This window comes from Biomphalaria glabrata, chromosome 8 (assembly GCF_947242115.1).
Source record: "Biomphalaria glabrata chromosome 8, xgBioGlab47.1, whole genome shotgun sequence".
Classification (NCBI taxonomy): Eukaryota; Metazoa; Mollusca; class Gastropoda; family Planorbidae; genus Biomphalaria; species Biomphalaria glabrata.
Window position 1 is genome coordinate 28,428,307 of NC_074718.1, and position 18,965 is coordinate 28,447,271.

General features: G+C 37.3%; 1 protein-coding gene across 2 annotated transcripts in view; it reads left to right on the plus strand.

The window, feature by feature from the left end:
* Window positions 1-18,965, plus strand: part of LOC106074945 (short transient receptor potential channel 4-like) — a 276,179-nt gene that overhangs the window by 145,039 nt on the left and 112,175 nt on the right. The window lies entirely within an intron of this gene.

An 18,965-nucleotide genomic window follows, 5' to 3' on the forward strand; every position in this document is an offset into this window, starting at 1 on the left:
TTTTTACTGTTGCCAAAAATGTTTTTTTTACAAAATCTCCAAAATGACACTGGCACTGACATTGGCACTGCAGTCGCAGCCTACTAAATAAATGAAAAAGAAAGTTTAAAGATGTAATTTGAAATAATCCTTCGATCTACTAATTAAGTAGAAGACCTCTTTCTATCCAAATATATGCAAGAGTTGTGCACAAGTGTAATGTTAGTTATCTGGCAGTCATTTCAGTCATTGGATTGGAGTATATCTGATTGCAGTATCTTAAATGATTGGAGTATATCTGATTGCAGTATGTTAAATTATTGGAGTATATCTGATTGCAGTATGTTAAATTATTGGAGTATATCTGATTGCAGTATGTTAAATTATTGGAGTATGTGATATGATTGGAACGTGTGATGTGATTGGATAGATAAGATTGGAATATGTGATATTATTGAAGTAAATTTGATTTGATCAATTCGATTGAATTTAATGATCACATTTGTGTTTGTAATCTGATAAAAATAAAATATGTGATTATAATTGAAGCAGTTGATTAGCATGCAGATGTCCGTCAGGTTAACTCGCTCTTTTGTTTTGGAAATCGGAACTGGATCTCGTTTGTTTTTGGATCGATTCCAACGATCAGTCATTGAGCCTTTAGTCCCTCCACTTGACCATCTCTTTGATTCACTCGGCCAGCTTCCTTCCTTGTAGGACTCCAAATAGTCCCCTTTGATGAAAGCTGACCCACGCGAAACAGGTACTAAATCTACTCAACCTTTCATCATTTGTACTAAAGTTCATGGTGATCTTGTGTGCGCCTTCTATCAGAACTTAAAACAAATAGAATTATATTGACCAAACAAAACAAAAAAGGCTTTGAGATACAAAGGAAGAGGGCGGAGATTGGACTAATTCATGGAACAAACATACAGACGCGCACCTGTCGATTTGCACTCGATAGAGTGGCATTTAGCCCATGGAGAGCTGTTCCCTGAAGCCACAGGGTTGTGTTCGTTTAGCAGTGCGGGCTTCTGGTCTAGTAGATTGGCACGAAAATCTCAGCACTAACAAGATGTCAGCCACACGGATCACGTGGTGGGGTTACGGGACAAGAAGACAACTGGTACGGAAATATCCGACTGTACCCGAGCTAATGGCTGGGGGAATTAAACACAGACTTGTGTAAGCTGTTGTAATCGAGTTTTTGTCTGGTCAGGTCGGGAACACCGGAAAGTTCCGGAAATGTGAGTTAATAACTTCGTCTTAGAGAGGAAATCTGAACAGTGTGTTATCTGAGAGGCGAACAGCATGATACAGAGGTGGTGCGTAGTAACTAATATAGGATATGTCGCCATCAAATGATGTTAAAAACTAGGTATAAATAGTAAATGTTCACATGTGCAAACCTCCTGGCCTATATAAATTTCTGAAAGCGCACGGCTTAACTAATATTTCTTTGATGATGCTAAAGTTACCCACTACATATAGTAACTAGTGTGACTTACAAATGTATTCATACTTTTAAGATACTTATACATTTAAATTAAAGTACTTAGACCGGTCTACTTCTGAGAATGGTGTATATGAATATTTAACCGACTGTGGCGTAGCTAGGGTGGGGAAGGAGAAGGAGAATTTGAAAATCCCCCAGGGCTCTCACGTGAGGGGGCCCCCAAATGAGCGTTCAAATTTTTTTAATATTTAATATTAAATATTAAGCAAAATGAAGGGACCCCCCAAAGAGGTCAAGTCCCTCCGTGCATCCAAGTATGGCGAATTCCTAGCCTCGCCACTGATAACACAACCAATTATGGGCAAAATAAGCCATTCAAAAATACAACTCTATAGAGATGATGTGATAAAAAGTCTTAGCCCCAAGTTGATTCATATCTTAGCCCCAAGTTGATTCACATCTTAGCCCCAAGTTGATTCACATCTCACACAAAATACAGAAGCAGGAGACAGACAAAAATTCCTTTCTTTTCAAATTTACTTTTGTCTACTGCCTCCTTCCTACTAAACATTCTCAAAGTGTTTTGGTCCGATCTCTTTTGTGGACTGTATACACAAATCAGCTAGAGTCGGGGTTAGAACCGAGACCAATTCGTCATAGCCTGAACACTGACCTGCATCGTCGCAACATGTGGGCTGTTTAGACCAATAGCTCATTACCACGTCACAGGTCTGTACGACTTGGCAACGAGCAATAGCAGTTATTCCCCTTATTTCGATATCAAACAAAGTAATTAATGCCCAATAATTAATTAACTAATTGTTGTTGTTTTTTTTATTGATTCGTATCTTGTCAGGTACATGAATAATATTGCGAAGTTTCAGCTTGATCCTAGAATGGAAAATGGGAGAAAACTGTCAGACAGACAGACAGACAGACTAAGTTAATATAAGCTTTGTAAAAACAGCCCGGTGGACAACGGCTTTGGCTGTATCCTGTGTAGGAAAAAAATTCAGGTCACACCTTGGTATGCCTAGTCATGTAAAGCACTGCACTTATACATACTCTTAGGAATCGAAGATTTTGTCATTTTTAGCGGCCCCCGAAAGGGGAAAAGACGCTATTAGTTTTGTGTGGAACGTCCGTCCGTCTGTCCGTAAAAGAAGTGAAAAAATCTATTTAATATACATATAAGTTGGACCTAATTTAAAACAACAATTAATAAGTAGTTTTTCATATTATCGTGTGAACTGCAGTGCTCCACCACACAAATAGTACACTTAACTATTTTTTATTTAATTTTTTTTTTTCAGAAATTTTTTCTTTCCTAAGCATTTGAATAAAAGATTGACCCTTTACAAAACTATTAGATCAATTAGATATTCATTATAAGACATCACTTAGGCCAGGTTTACATCTAACTTCACAATCACTTTCACCTATTCTTTGGTCTGCTGGATCGCTGGGGCACCACACAAGATCTGTCAACCTTCTTTCTCCATTCTTCTCTGTCATTTTTCTTTGATAGAATTTTATTCTGATGTTCTTTTTGAAAATATTGAAATCTGCTTTTTTACCTGCCTGGGTGGACCACTTCGGGGGCCGATTTTGAGTTTGTGTTTCCACACAAACTATCTTTGTAACCTTGTTATTATTATTGCTATTATTATTATTATGTTAGAAAAGAACGAGTATCCATTCTCTGGCTCAGATCATTTCCATAAACGCTTAATCTCCAAGCCTAGGTTCCCATATTTGTTTTTCCAACTCAGTTTTTCTTAAATTGTGAGATAGTGGTACGGCGATGTCAATAATGGTAGCGGCTTTTTCTTTTGTTATCGATTAGCAGCAAATCAGGGCGATTAAAATCTACCGTTTTGATTAATTATTATTATTATTTTATTATTATTATGTTAGAAATGAACGAGTAGTCATTCTCTGGCGCTGCCAGGGTCGAGTTTCGCTAAAGAGAAACAAAATTCATCGTAGTCCCTTTAACAGTTTCCACTGAGGAATTTTCTGGTGATGTGGCAGGTCTGCAGCAGTACCGCCCTCTGACAGGCAACGAAGATGTTCCTAGGAATGTTAAGGGCCTTGAAGGTGTCTGTGAGGTCAGTTGTTATTATCCCCTCGGTTGATATAACAATGGGGTATATTGTTATTTTGGACAATTTCCATAGATGCTTAATCTCCAAGCCTAGGTTCCCATATTTTCTTTGTTTTTCTATCTCAGTTTTTCTTAAATTATGAGACAGTGGAACGGCGATATCGATAATGGTAGCGGTTTTTTCTTTTTTATCGATGAACAGCAGATCCGGGCGATTGAAATCTACCGTTTTGTCGGTCAGAATAGGCCTATCCCAGTACAGCAGATGTTCAGTAGACTCGAGAACCTCTTGCGGAGAGTATTTATAATAAGGGGGAGTGTCCTTACCGATCAATTTGTACGTCAAAGCCAGGTGTTGGTGTATTAACTTTGCAACTTGGTTATGGCGACCTAGGTAGGCTGATTCTGATAGTGCTGGACATCCTGCCATAATGTGTTCAGTCGACTCGCCCACATTTCCACATTTTCGGCATTTGTCGACAACATTGAGTTTCAGGATATGCTTCTCGTAATTTTTTGTCCTGATTACTCTGTCCTGTATTGCTGTAATAAAGCCTTCTGTTTCAGGGTAGAGATGACCTGCTTTGAGCCATGTTAAGGAAGCAGCCTTGTCGATGTTGTCCCCATGTAATAAAGCCGGAAATTTTCCGTGGAGTGTTTTTTCCTCCCATTGGCGAATCTCATGCCCTACGTCGTCCAAACCGACATTGACATCAGCACTGTGTAGGTTCAGAGGGGTTGCATCGGAGTCGTATTTCCGTAGGAAGGAAACTAATTTGTTGCTGGAGGCGAGCAGTTTTGATCGTATTTTTAAAACTTGCATCTTACACAATTTGAAGATGTTCTGAAATCCACGACCCCCATCCTTCCTGGGCAGGTATAACCTTATGGTGGAGGACTTGGGGTGTAGGCATCGAAACTTGGTTAGTAATTTACTAGTGAGTCTGTCAATGTCATGTAGGTCGGTGTCAGTCCATTTGATCACACCGAACGTGTAAAGGAGCACTGGGACGGCCCAGCTGTTTATTGCAGTGATGAGATTACTGCCAGACAGTTTGGTGTTGAGGATTTTATTAACTCTTTGCCTAGAAAGTCGTCTTTTAATTTCTTATGGTTTATCTTGGCATTCTGGTTTATTCCAAGATATTTATAAATAGAGGCGGAGTTCAATTCCTCGATGCCTTCAAATTCAATGTTGGTGTTCGTTGCCTTGCCCTTTTTAATGCTTATGATGCCACACTTATCCAGGCCAAAAGACATACAGATATTGTCACTAAAGCATTTTACCGTTTTGATTAAGGTGTGTAATTTTTGCTCGGTTTCTGCATATAGCTTTAGATCATCCATGTATAATAAGTGGGACACACATTTTGTGCATTTAGTGTCAACCCTAAAACCGTTTGTAAAGTCTTGGAGCAATGTAGATGGAGGATTAATTTCTAGGCAGAACCAGAGTGGAGATAGTGAGTCACCCTGGTATATACCTCTTCTTATGTGCACAGAACCTAGTTTATCACGATTAAGGTGCAGGTTTATCTTCCAATTATTCATACAGACTTTCAATAGTTGTTTTATTCTTGGGTTGATTCTATGAATATCCAGGGTTTTTAATAGCCAATCATGCGGAACTGAATCGAAAGCTTTTTTGTAGTCGATGTAACACATGTGTAAATTTCTCTTTCTTCTATTAGCTTGATGCAATATAATACCATCTATAGTTAGCTGTACTTTACAGCCCATCGACTCTTCAATGCAACCTTGTTGTTCCTCTGCTAGTAGCTTATGGGCAGAACAAAATTTATACATTTTACTTTTTAAAAGTGAAGTTAATAGTTTATACACCACTGACAGACAAGTGATAGGGCGATAGTTTGATGGTTGGTTCGGATCCCCTTTTTTGGGAGGAGAGATGTTCTCCCTTCAGTGAGTTCTAACAGTATTGAAGACGGTTCTGATATTAGCTCGTTAAAACTTGATGTTGGTGCATGTACGGCTGTAAGTTTTTTCAGCCAAAAGTTGTGTATATTGTCCGGTCCAGGAGCAGTCCAGTTGGGTTTTTGATATAGCTGCTGAGACTTCCTCAACTGTGAAATCCTCATCAATATATTTTAATGCTCCTTTTTTTAGCTGCTCATCTCTGCTAAATCATTGTCTCTCTCGCTCTCTGTTTCTCTCTCTCTCTCTCTCTATATATATATATATATCTTTCTATCTATCTTTGAATCCATGTACATTCCATTAGGAGGATATTGGAATGTAAAAAAAGCTAAGCCTATGATCCAATAGTACCCTCCAACTTGTAAATGATAGCGAAGAAAATGAAGAAGGAGAAGCGATTAGTAGCAAGACAGTCTACACGGTCGCCCCACACGCAGACACATACTTTGTAACGTGCCAACCATAGAACAGCAGAGTTAGGAACAGCGCAGAGCACTCGGAGGAACCAGAAGATAATCTCTAAGGTGCGCTGCCAACTAGATTGCTCTGATAACTTGCCGAAGAGATTTGAAAACTAATTGAGCCTATAAACAAACAGAGAAACATGTCCTTTTTGGGGCGGGGAAGGAGAAGAAAGAGGCAAGATTAGGTCTAACTGAAACATTGTTACAGTCAAGTCTTGTGGAAAACACGCTCCCATGTGTCGGCAATGTGTTGCTTGAAAAGTGTTTGAAACTCATATTGAAAGTAACACGCAAAATATAATACTATATTTTTAAGAAAAACTAATGTAAGAGAAAGCAATGCACTTTTACGGTCATATCTCTCAATACTCTAAGATTTAATGCACATTTTCCAAATCAAATTAAGTAATTAATTACCTCCAATTAGTTAAATAATTGTTTAATTCTTTGATCGATTCACGTTTTGTTAGGGGCAATTCATAATTTTACAAAGTTTCAACTTGATCTGGGAATGGGAAATTGGGGGGGGGGGGGGAGGGGGGGGGTCAGTCTGACAGACGGAGCGAGTTGATATATACGCTTTGTACAAATAATACAAATCAATTCCTACTTTATAGTTACCTAAAGTTGTAAACCAAATAATCATATTTTATTTTATTTTTCTAATTATGAAAGTAATTAATTACCGGTAATTAATTGTCTAAGTTTGTTAATTTTCTCTTGATTCATACATTGCCTAATGATCCAATGACTAATTGTGTTCCAGTTGATCTGAGAATGAGTGTAGGAGAAATAAGATATTCAAACTTTTTCCCAGACAGACGAAGTGTGTTGATATAACCTTTGTAACAACCTTGACATTGACACTAATGATTACGTGACTCTATGTCTATCCAACATCTATAGACACTAGATGTGGCCAGTGAGTGACCAATGCTGGCCATTGTGCTGACAGCGTTATGCCCACGTTCCCAACATTGGCCATAGAAATTGGTGTTAGCTGTACTTTCCTTGGCCAATCGAGCCTGAAGGAGAAGTGTCACGGATGTCCCAGTTCAAAGACAACGACAACTTTTCTCCTCTAGTAATCAATGAGGTCTCTCTTCTTCTCTTTTCTTCTCCCCCCTCTCTCTCTCTCTCTCCCTCTCATTTTCTGTATGTGTGTGTCCTGCTCTCTCTCTCTCTTATTTCCTTATGTACTTTTTTCCCGATGTCCCCATATCGTCTCCACAAGCATGTATAAAGAAATTGCATTCTTAAAACCCTTCAGCTGGTCTATTTGCCGTCTATTGACCCCATTTCCTCGCTGCTTTTTTTTCTCCTATTGAGCGAGAAATTCGAAAAATTTAGGACGGTGTCTGGGCGAGGCGCGGGGTAAAGGTGAGCGATTTGATAGAAAGAAAGGACGAAATCGATATTTACTCTTATTTTAGAAGAAATAAATTCCAAGACCAGATCTGGGGACTTAACCCTTAGAATTGCATTCAACGTTGACGATTTAACCCGCTGAAAAATTCAGCTTTATATATTTAAACAAAAAACAACAAAAAAAATAAAAAAAAATCAGCATATTCCATTCTTTTTGGCAACTTGCAAAAAGAAAAATAACTGTTTTTTCTCTTCTCTCGCTCTCTTCTCTTTTTATTACTCTGTTTCTCACTCCTTTTCACTCTTCCCCTTTTTCCAGAGGCGTAGCGAGAGAGGGGACAAGGGGGGCATGATGCCCCGGACGCTATCCTCGGTGGGAGGGGCCATACGCAGAGAGGCACCTTAAAAAAAATATTTTTTTTTGTAGATATTTTAGTTATGAAATACATTCTAAAGTTATTTGTATTATAGTCTGATTAAATAATGTTCATTTATAAGCCTATATTTCTATGTGATGTTCATTTATAAGCCTATATTTCTATGTGATGTTCATTTATAAGCCTATATTTCTATGTGATGTTCATTTATAAGCCTATATTTCTATGTGATGTTCATTTATAAGCCTATATTTCTATGTGATGTTCATTTATAAGCCTATATTTCTATGTGATGTTCATTTATAAGCCTATATTTCTATGTGATGTTCATTTATAAGCCTATATTTCTATGTGATGTTCATTTATAAGCCTATATTTCTATGTGATGTTCATGGATAAATGGGCTGTGGCGCCACTGGGATGGATGTTCATGGAAAATGAGGGGGGGGGCGCCAATAAAGTTTCTTGCCCCGGGCGCACGTTTTGCTCACTACGCCTCTGTGTACTTCATTCCATTCCTACTCCCCCCCCCAACTCAATAAATAAATACATGCTTTTTTTTCTGTCTCTTCTCAATGTATATTACAAGTTGTATTTGGGTACTTTGTTTTATTTTAATTATCTCTACGTTATTACTGGTCTCCCTCACTGTGCTCACCATCACCTGGTCTTTCTTCCTTCCACTAAAACTGCCCTCTCTCTCTCTCTCTCTTGTCCTCTTCCTTTTCTAACTGACTCTCTCTCTAAAACGAGTAACTCCCTCCCGTTAGAGATATAGCACAGAGTTTCTTAAACTGTTGGGTTCACCTAAAGAGCTGCGCAAAGGGCTGAAAAACAAAAGAGAGAGAGAGAGGTGGTGGTTAGGAAAGCAGTTGTTTTTTTTTAGAGGTATGACATTTATCTTTTTTTTTTACTTTGTATCTATAAATCGATCAAAGGGAATTACAACAAAAATTTAATCAATGGAAATAATTAAATGATGACACCTCAGAGCACTTTTATGTAGCGAGTGATAAAGACAGGCTGGATACAAAAACGTTTTGGTTGAACTTTGAGACTCATGTAACGACATGTCCTTCATAAAACTCTTTTTTTAAGCGGTTCCTCCCAACCCCCCCCCCCCCTATGAATGTTTTGTTTTCCCTCTAATAGAAATAATGGACTGGAGACGCAAGGGAAATGCAATTATAAAGTTCATAATCCAGGAAGACACTTGTTGCCTTTGTTAGCTCATGGGGTTTCTCATCTTAGGTAGGGCGTTAGGGCGTTAGAAATATAAGTTTAAGAAACATTGATTTAGACTCTCAATAATTATCTCTCTCTCCCTCTCTCTATCTCTCTTTCTCCTTTTCTCTCTCTGACTCTCTCTCTCTTTCTCTCCATCATTTCAACCCTTTGAAGTAAAGCTTCACTCCCTTTGACGTATTAAAGTGACCTAGTATCCCTATGATTATCCTCCTCACAACAAACTAACAATGTCTATCCTCCTCTCTCCGTCATACTTATCACCTATCAAAGTCGATCTTCCTCCCTCCAACATAAGCCCTCCCTGTGATCTTATCCTCACTTCGTTAAACGTGGAAGACTATCTACCAACGCCCCTCCCTTCCCCTAACATTCAATTAGCCTGATTTCAGTCGACATAGTAGTCCTGTAGTGGCTCTGGAACTGACAATTAGCCAATCACGGGGGGGGGGGGGTTCTAAGAGAAAGAGGGATGCTTAACAAAGCATGCGAGTACGCATTGTATCAAAACATCTTTTTACTCCATTATTCCTCTCTAATGTCATACCCCAACGTCAATTATCACTTGTAGGGAGTTTGGTTTGATTTACTGCCTGTACTTACAGTGTCTTCAAGTTCATGAATAATCCACACACACTAATGTACAACATTGATCAGACGTTTGATTTATCGTCATGAGTTCAGACTTTTTGCACCCTTAAGTGCTTCCCAGGTTTCAGGATGAGTCGCGAACGTGGCTGTGAGTTTCTGCCCAGAGGAGCACAGTGCTACTCTATTCTTCATGTGTATGGTACCTAGTACAGTTTTGTGAAGCACGCATACTCTCAAATATATTCAGAATCTAATTCAGAAACATGTTTGTGTCTGTGCAATAATGGGCAATTTCGAGTTTTGTATTTTGTCAACACTATCAAAATAATTTTTATGGCTTTCAAATTTCTAAACTAATTTTATTCATAAGACCATGAAAGAAACAATGTAAAGTAGACGGCACATCGTAGTAGCAATGGTGTGGCCATCGTTTATCCACCTGTGGAGTCTTACTCTTCAGAATGGTCAAATTTCTTATTTATAACATTTTCTAAATAATATTACAAAATTGTTTATAATAGTAATTAAAGAATTGTAGATATAATAAGAATTTTTTTTATGTTTTGAGCTTCCTAATACAAAAATATAAAGATATTAATCAAAAAAATAAACTTAATGATACTCCCTATTAAATACTTATTAAGTAATATTTCCTTTATATTACAATCCGAAATTTAAATTATATTATCTTGTATTTCACACTCGATAACTCACTAATGTTAATACTGTACATGATTATATTATTATACCTCTCACCAGCGTCATAAGTAAAATACCAGAACAGTTAACATGAAGCAACATCATATATCACTTAAATAAACATCATGTTCTATTTCCATACTCACATAGATTTAGGAAATATAGGTCGCATGTAACTCAACTAATAGGATTAATTCGTGAGTTTTCAAAGGGATTAGTATTAGATAATAGTGAGCTAATAGATGCAGATTATTAGACTTTTCTAAGGCACTCAACAAAGTTCACCACCATAGCCTGTTTAAAAAAAAATTAAAATACTTTGGCATTAATGATTCATTACATCAATGGATTCAGGATCTTCTAATAGGAAGAGAACAAATTGTAATTATAAATGGCACAAAATCAACACCAAAATAGTAAACTCAGGTGTACCTCCAGGAACAGTCTGAGGTCCACTACTGTTTCTAATTTACACAAATGACTACTAAATTGCATTAGTTCAGGGACAAAAGTAAGATTATATACAACTATTGCATAATATATACAACAATTTAAAAAAAACAACACAAGATACTGGAATAAAAAAAAGATATGGGAATCAAATTGGAGTATGTTTTTCACCCAGAAGAATCCCAGTTATTAAGAGTAACTAAAATACTAAAACAAATAAAAACCACTTATTTTATTCATGGTAGACTGGTCATATAGACTAAAACCTCAAAATATCTAGGTGTAATAAAAGAAAAGTTATCATAGAATCCCCATCTTGCTGAAATTATTTAAAAAATCAAACAAAACATTAGGGTTTATTAAATGAATTTTTTACAAATCAAACAAGAACATAAAACTAAATTGCTATTTAACTTTAGTTTCGCCAATATTAGAATATGCATCCTCTGTTTGGGACCCCTCAACTCAAGAAAACATAAATAAACTAGAACAACTACAAAAAAAGAGTACTGAGATTTATAACAAACGAATATTCCAATTTGATTACACTTAGCAGTGATGCCCAACCTTTTTCTACCGGCGGGCCATTTTAATTTTCGACACTCGTGTCGCGGGCCACATCATATAGCGAATAAACCATTTTAAATAGTTTTATTACAAACTATAATTACAAACCCGTAGCAGTGCTAGGCGATTAAGTAAGATCGGTTTCATCCGTTGTATCAATGAAAAGTTTGTCTACTCAATGAAGTGCTTGTAAACATTGGGATTGTCTGAATGTCCTTAACACTTGATTGCGGAAATTCATACAAATTGGTAAAGAAATGTCTTGTCTGCATCGCTCTAAATTTCTCAAACAGGAATGTCTGGCTGTGTAAGTCAATCAGCTCCATTTGCAGATCTGTCGAAGCAGTCCTCAGTGGCAACAGAAAACATTTCAAAATCTGCAGCACTGTCGTTTAGTTTTGAATGGAAATTTGTACCAATATCGTCCGATCGTTTGCAATGCTTTACCTGTTTTTCTCCCCAGGACAAATTCTTTCATCACTGCTAGAAAACATTTTTTTACGCTTCATTTCTCATAAGTTAAAACAACTCTGTAGTTTGCCCTTACCGTGGGCACAAATCTTATCTCTTATTTCTCGTCAGTCGCTCAACTCACTCAACTAGGCGTAATTTGGCGATTTTTTTCTTTGCGGCTCAAACCAACAATCTACATTCATCATCAAGTTTTTGTTCCTACGGCTCTACCATTTCATTAACACACAAATATTAAATGGTACGTATTATTCTCTTTGATATCAAAAGAACGTTACCAAAATTGATGCCCTATGGTACACACAACATGTTTAGAGCACGACTAGCTCAAGACAGCAGCGGAATTATCCAAGAACCTAAAACAACTGTCAACACTTGTCATCGAACAAAATAAACGTCGTGTTCATTAAAATAAAAATAATATGAATATTAGAATACATTAGATTAGAATGAAATCCATCCAAGAAAAAGTCCTAACGTATCAAAAATACATTTTTCAACCTTTTTAAAAATTTTCTTCACTTTATACCGATGTTTAGGCGGGCCGGATGGAGCCACGTCGCGGGCCGGATATGGCCCGCGGGCCGTAGTTTGGGCATCACTGGATTACAGTAACACCTTTAGTAAAATCACAAAACTTAGAGACACTTCGGGACAGAAGAACAAAAAGTAAAGTAGCTATAATACGTAAAACACTGAACCATAATTTACAAATAAAAAAACAAAACTCAATAAAATATTTCTTATTCCATACGCTATAGCAAGTGCTCCTTCTTCCCTAATGCAATTAGAGAATGGAATGGGTTGCCTGAATCAGCCAGGAAAACCAAGGACTAAGCAGATTTTAAGTCATTGATTAACATATATGATTAGATTGACATATGAAATGCGTAGGACGTAATTATCTTCTTTTTGTTTTGTTTTGTTGAAGTAACGTCTGTAATGTATAAGATAAGAAGATTACTTAAGCGATCTTTACTCCATTCCATTTATCTCAGTGTGTAAACAAATTTTCTCATGAAAGTCACACCGTCAGTAGTTGGATTTTCCGTTTCTCTTACATTGTTTCCGGATTTTCACTTTCTCTTTCGTTTTGCGTTCTTATTTAATGTGTGACTGATTATCACATTGGAGTGGTAGAAAAGAAACAAAAAAACATTTTAACGATGTAAGAAAAGAAATTATTGTGTTCAAAGATTAAGTATCCATTGCTATCCATAGACCAGATGATGTATACAACAGCACAACGACCTACCGTCTTTCCTTTCCTTTTCAGGAACCCATTAGCAGGGCCGACCTTAGATAAACCTAGTTTTGCCCATGGCTAAGGCTAGAATACTATTAGAGTTGGTCAGACATAGAATTCAGAAATTTTAAAACTCAATTTTCATCGATACTTGAACCCGAGACTTATCGCATCAAAAGCCATACATTTTACCACTCAGCCACCAGGACCCCCTATTGGAGATTTCAAAAAGCTAGAATTAAAAAATAGCCAATTAAATGAATTGATGTTTAAACTAAGTGTTACATGGGATGTGTGGCGGAGAGGCTAAAGCCGCTTGGCTACCTAACAAGGGGGCTCCAACTCGAGCCCGGTCCGATCGCCTAATGGCAGCATGGAAGCCTTCTCCCGGATACCTCCTTCTCCTATTTGTCCTCCAAAGAGATTGGACCATAGCTTACTGACCATGATGTAAGCCTTGATTTTTTTTTTGTTAATTAATAAGCCTCAAAGACTTATCTGACCATGTTGTATATAAAATGGAGGATTGAAAAAGTCAGGCATGGGACGCAAATATAGGCTAATAGATTTTTTCACAATGAAAAGAAATGGATATTAGTTACCTACCTTGACTCTTATTATTTTCTTTTTGTTTCTCTTTTTTTCCATGTACCTTTGAATTATCTTAAAGCAAGTGTTGCAATATTTTAAAATGTTATTTGATCAACTCGTGTATTTTTTATCTTTACTCTATCGAATGCCATTCAAGCCCATTATAGCAGCAATACTCTTGTATGCCATTTAATAGATAAGGGGGATAACAACTAATTGCTGTACCATATGTTGCACCTATTGTTTTATTTGTTTTGTTAATTTTCTGTGAACCCTTCCCACAACATAAGCACACACAGACACACACACACACTGAGTTGGTATCAGGTTAGAGCCGCGTACAACGGTTATTTAATTTAATATGACAAACAGATGTAATATTCACCGTGCGGTCATCAAAAATATACAAGCATAGGCTATAAGACAGACAATGAAAAGTGTCAAATCAAAATGTACACCGAATATACACACCTCATTGCATTCTGTCTAAGGAGTAAAATGGTTGCTGTGTCCCTTCCCTCCCTTGTGTAGTTGTACCTTATATTTCAACAGTTTGGAAGCATTTCTATGGTCAACACAAGTAATGCTAAAATTCTTGGACATATTGACAAGAAAAGGCCAAAGTAAAATATTAGTTGTTGTTGTTTTCTGCATTATGTCTACTTTTGCCAGATTTTCGTGTTTTTTGTTTTAGACATGAGGTAGGGTGTACAGGAAATCCTATGGCGCCCTTCAAGCCCTTAGTTTCAAAGGAATCGGCTGCTTGATACGTTTATGATTGTTCCAGTTCTAACTTTGTCCCCTACGTATTTACGTTTCTAAGGAGAAAATTGAAGTTACTAGAAGCCAATGTATACACTTCCTCGTGCGACCACGTGACACCCCAAGTTTAGCATTCCAGCCAAACCTATGTAAACGTAAATCTGAGTTAAAAGTCTATCTACCTAGCCCCATAACTATTAGTGTATCAAATACAAAAAGTGCGAGTTTATTATCATGACGAGAATCAATGTTGGTGCGGGGGAGTCAAAGAAGTTACTGTGCAAGTAAAGGACGTTTAGGTGTTTTTTTGTTTGTTTGTTTGCAATGGTAGACACGCCTTCTCTATATTACAATAACACCAATAGAACAACAACAAAAAACTTCGTAAATATATATTTATGACTGACCTACTTTTTGTTCTATCCACGTAAAAAACAAATTGTCCAAAATTAATAAATGATTCAAAAGACATACTGTACAAATGAACAAATACCCAATTACCATCACACTATTAAGAAAATAGACTCACATACAGCAAGTCAAATAGACAGACTTACACACAGCGAGTCAAATAGACAGACTCACACACACTAAATCAAATAGACAGACTCACACACACTAAATCAAATAGACAGACTCACACACACTAAGTCAAATAGACAGACTCACACATTGTATAATAGATAATTTACTTGTCAAGAAAGTCAGATAGTACAGAAATCAGAAAGAATCAGGGCGCCCTGAAAGTCCCCTATGGGAATAAGAAAAAGAAACACTTGGGAGGCGGAACTGAGTTTGGCTACACAGAAAAATAGTACACAGCCTATCTGATGCAAGATAAAAAATCCGCCTATACGCTGTGGCGCAAATGGAGGGGGGGGGGGAGGGGGAAAGACTGAAGAATGAGATGGAGAGAAAGAGGGAAAAAATTGAGCTGAATGAAATTGGGCCATTCAGCCATGTCCAGAAAATTGGATTTGATCAGGGGCCAAAGATTGAATATGAAAGGCTATTAAGTCAGGAAAGTCTCTGTGGAGACTACCAAAAAGTTCGTTCTCCTGGGGATTCTGACAGTGGCCTTCGCATCGGTCACTCAACGTTGGGTTTTCATAGTGGCTGGAGCATTGGTCAGTTTGGTGGACAAATAGGTCTTAGTGATAGGGAGAAAACATGTGTGCAAAGCTATTATTGAGATTGATCTGTTTGACCGAGATTAAGAAATCGATCTTTATTACCTCCTAGCATGCATAGATAACATACCTACAGCTGGTCACACACTTCTAGACTGACCGGATGTTTAAGGGTTTCATGGGTGACCAGATGAACAAATACAGCATGCCAGTTAAACTGATATTCAGACAGACATACAGACAGACAAGAAGATAGATAGATAGATAGATAGATAGATAGATAGATAGATAGATAGATAGATAGATGGATGGATGGATGGATGGATGGATGATGGATGGATAGATAGATAGATAGATAGATAGATAGATAGATAGATAGATAGATAGATAGATAGATAGATAGATAGATAGATAGATAGATAGATAGATAGATAGATAGATAGATTACTTTATCGTCACGATGTAGCTAATTTAATCAATACTAAACAGAACGTTTTACTGCTTCTATATGACGTATCTGTGTAAATGACCTCCTGCTGTCTCGTTCTGAAGCCGCCTGCTATCAGGTGCTCTCTTCTATGTCAGCAGCAAGTTGGCGCCTAAGCTGATCTTTAAAGCGTTTCCGTGGGAGCGCCTCTGTTGTTTCAACCACACTTCATCTCACCAATAAAGACTGCTTTTGGCATACGTTCGTCCTACATACGGAATACACATTTCAGATCAAAAGAAAATACGCTACCTAGGACATCCGTAGACGACGAAAAGAAAATCTAGATCGACCAACGGCGGACAATGGTTATGCCTGCGATGACTGTGGCAAAATATGTAGGTCACAGCTGGGGCTGCGTAGCAACGGAAATTACAGCTTTCTTCATTATTCTTTATTACTCTATGACGTATTTATATGACATCTATATGACGTATCTTCATGACGTAACTCTGTTTAAATAATGTAATTGAGGACTATCTGCTTTTGATTTGTAGCTGTTAGATTTCAGTGCCTGCTCATTTTGTACTGGTGGGTTTAGCGTGATTGTTAGCTATTTAGCTTCATTCATTGCTATGGTTTATACACCTAATGATTTCTCTAGCATGCCTTGACTCAGTTGTTCATTTCCTGATCATAATCTGTATTTAAATTCTTTTTTTTTTTTTCCGGGCTTCAGGATCGTTGTAACATCCGGTGAAAGGGAAGGGTAAGGGGAGAGAAGTGCACTTGTATTCTACAGAACATAGTACACGGGAAGTAACTCCGAACTGATTAAGTCTGAGCATTGCAGGTGATTGACCCAAAATGTCTGGCGTGGTATAGTTGATTTTTTTTTTAATCCTACTAAAATATAATTTTATTTTTTTTTAATTCGTTTTTAAATTATAATAAAATATTAATTTCAGCTTTAAAGTTATTTGTTTTCTTTACAAAACTATGAGTGAACAAATCTCCTTACGATACTTTCCACTAGATTCGATTAAATCCATGCTTTCAAATGTTTTTCTTCAACGAGCAGGTTGATGGATTAGAGTTCTTAGCGAACACTTTTTTTTTTTTTTTGAGAAATTAATAAATTCACATGGTGGCCATTAGTAAATTATTCCAGTAGTTCGTGGAATACTAGAGTTCTGCGGAACACAGATTGAGAAACACTGAATTAGATAGTTTCTTTGGCCCCAACGTGTCATCCACCAAATGTCTATGGTAGGCTATCAGAGAAAGCTCGGGGCACAAATATTGGCTGTTGCACTCTGAAAGAGGGGGAATGTTAGCCCAGAGACTGTCCATCCCATGAATCTCATCTACCCCGTCTCGCAAGTGGATTCCTCCTATGTGCTCCTTCAAAGTCAGACAAGATAGAAACTACAACTTACTGGAGTTTGGGGGGGGGGGCAGGTTGACATCTTCAAGAATGTGCATTTTGTATCCACTGAAATCAATAGATATAGACATTGTCATTAAAAGTCCATAGTTTTCTATTCATTGTTATCAGGGTTTGTTTTGTTGTTTCTTTGTTGTTTTTGTTCACAATCCTCTGTTTAAAGACAGTCTGTTTCACTCTTACTCCGGGCTCCAGGGCATATAGTAGCGATACTATCACACACAGTTTTTATCCTGTCACGCTTGGCGGACCATTTTCATAAATATTTTGTTGACTTGTCTTTTTATTTATGTATGTATATTTTTGAAAACAAAATGTATGTATATACTATAATTGGTCTGTTCTAGACAGTTCGTCAATGTTTCTGTGAATCATTTAAATGTAGCGACACAAAGTTAGTCCATCTTCCATTGCATCTTTCAATTATTTCTCTGTAGACATTAAGTACAATATCAATGTAATGATTTTTTTTTAGTGTTAAGCTGTGTGTGTATAAAAACTTTTAGAACTGAAGGTATGATATTTGTGTAATATAGTTTTTTTTAACCCTTAACGTACCAAACTATAAAGTAAACGCTGTTTACCATGCGGAGGGTGCTCTATTATTGTTATTTCGAAAGTGCTGTCTGCGGTATTTTATTTAAAAGAGTTTAAAATTGTCGAATGATACTACATTTCAGTATAAACATTTAAATATATTAGCCATTACAGTTAGAGTTTATAAGGACACTCACACTCTGAAATCCCGGCAGGACCCACCCTCTACTTTTTGGCATGTTATTTGAATTAAAAAAGTTATCCTACCAATCTTACGGAACTAGTTTCCGTCTCCTGAAACATCCGAATAATGTCAGTACCAGCAAAACAACGTCGACGTGGAATTTTTGTTCAAAACTCTAGAACAGTTCAGGTCATGTTAGTAGGAGAATTATAACAAGCGGGGTTCCTCTCGGACCACACGCGCACAATGTTTTTAAAATTATTTTTTTTTTGTAAGCAATACTTTGTAACTATATATTAGTTAACTTATGATACTAAGGGATACATAGAGATGGGAAATAAATGAAAAATGAGTTATTGAAGTAAAACAGGACCAACAAAAGACTGGGTCCCAGTCTACGACTAGCCAGTCCAATGGTCCTCACATATATCTCTGTTTTTTAGTCCAACGCTTTCTCTGCTATATATATATAGGCCTACAGTTCAGTTACAGGCACGCCTTCGTCTTGACTAACTTGAAGCACACGTTCCTCCAGGTCTACAGATTATAACGTTTGAGTCCAAACTTCCTGCAGGATGGTAGGGGATGACCACTGGCGAGGTTCAAACCTCCTGCAGGATGGTAGGGGATGACCGCTGGTGAGGTTCAAACTCAGGACCTTCATGACGACAGTCCCGAGCGCATACCACACACACCCAGATTCTCAGATATGCAAAAAGCTTTATGAGATCTGAAGACGCTACTGATTTACTTTTCTTCTTCTTCGAACAAATAAACGCCGTCATCCTGAGGGACACAAACCCTCCGAGCGTCTGGTTAAGACTTCGAAGCGCATATCACACTAACATCCAATCGTTAGAGTGATCTTCTTACATTTAGACGTACACAATCTCTGTGAACAAGCAATCATTCTAATATGTATGTAT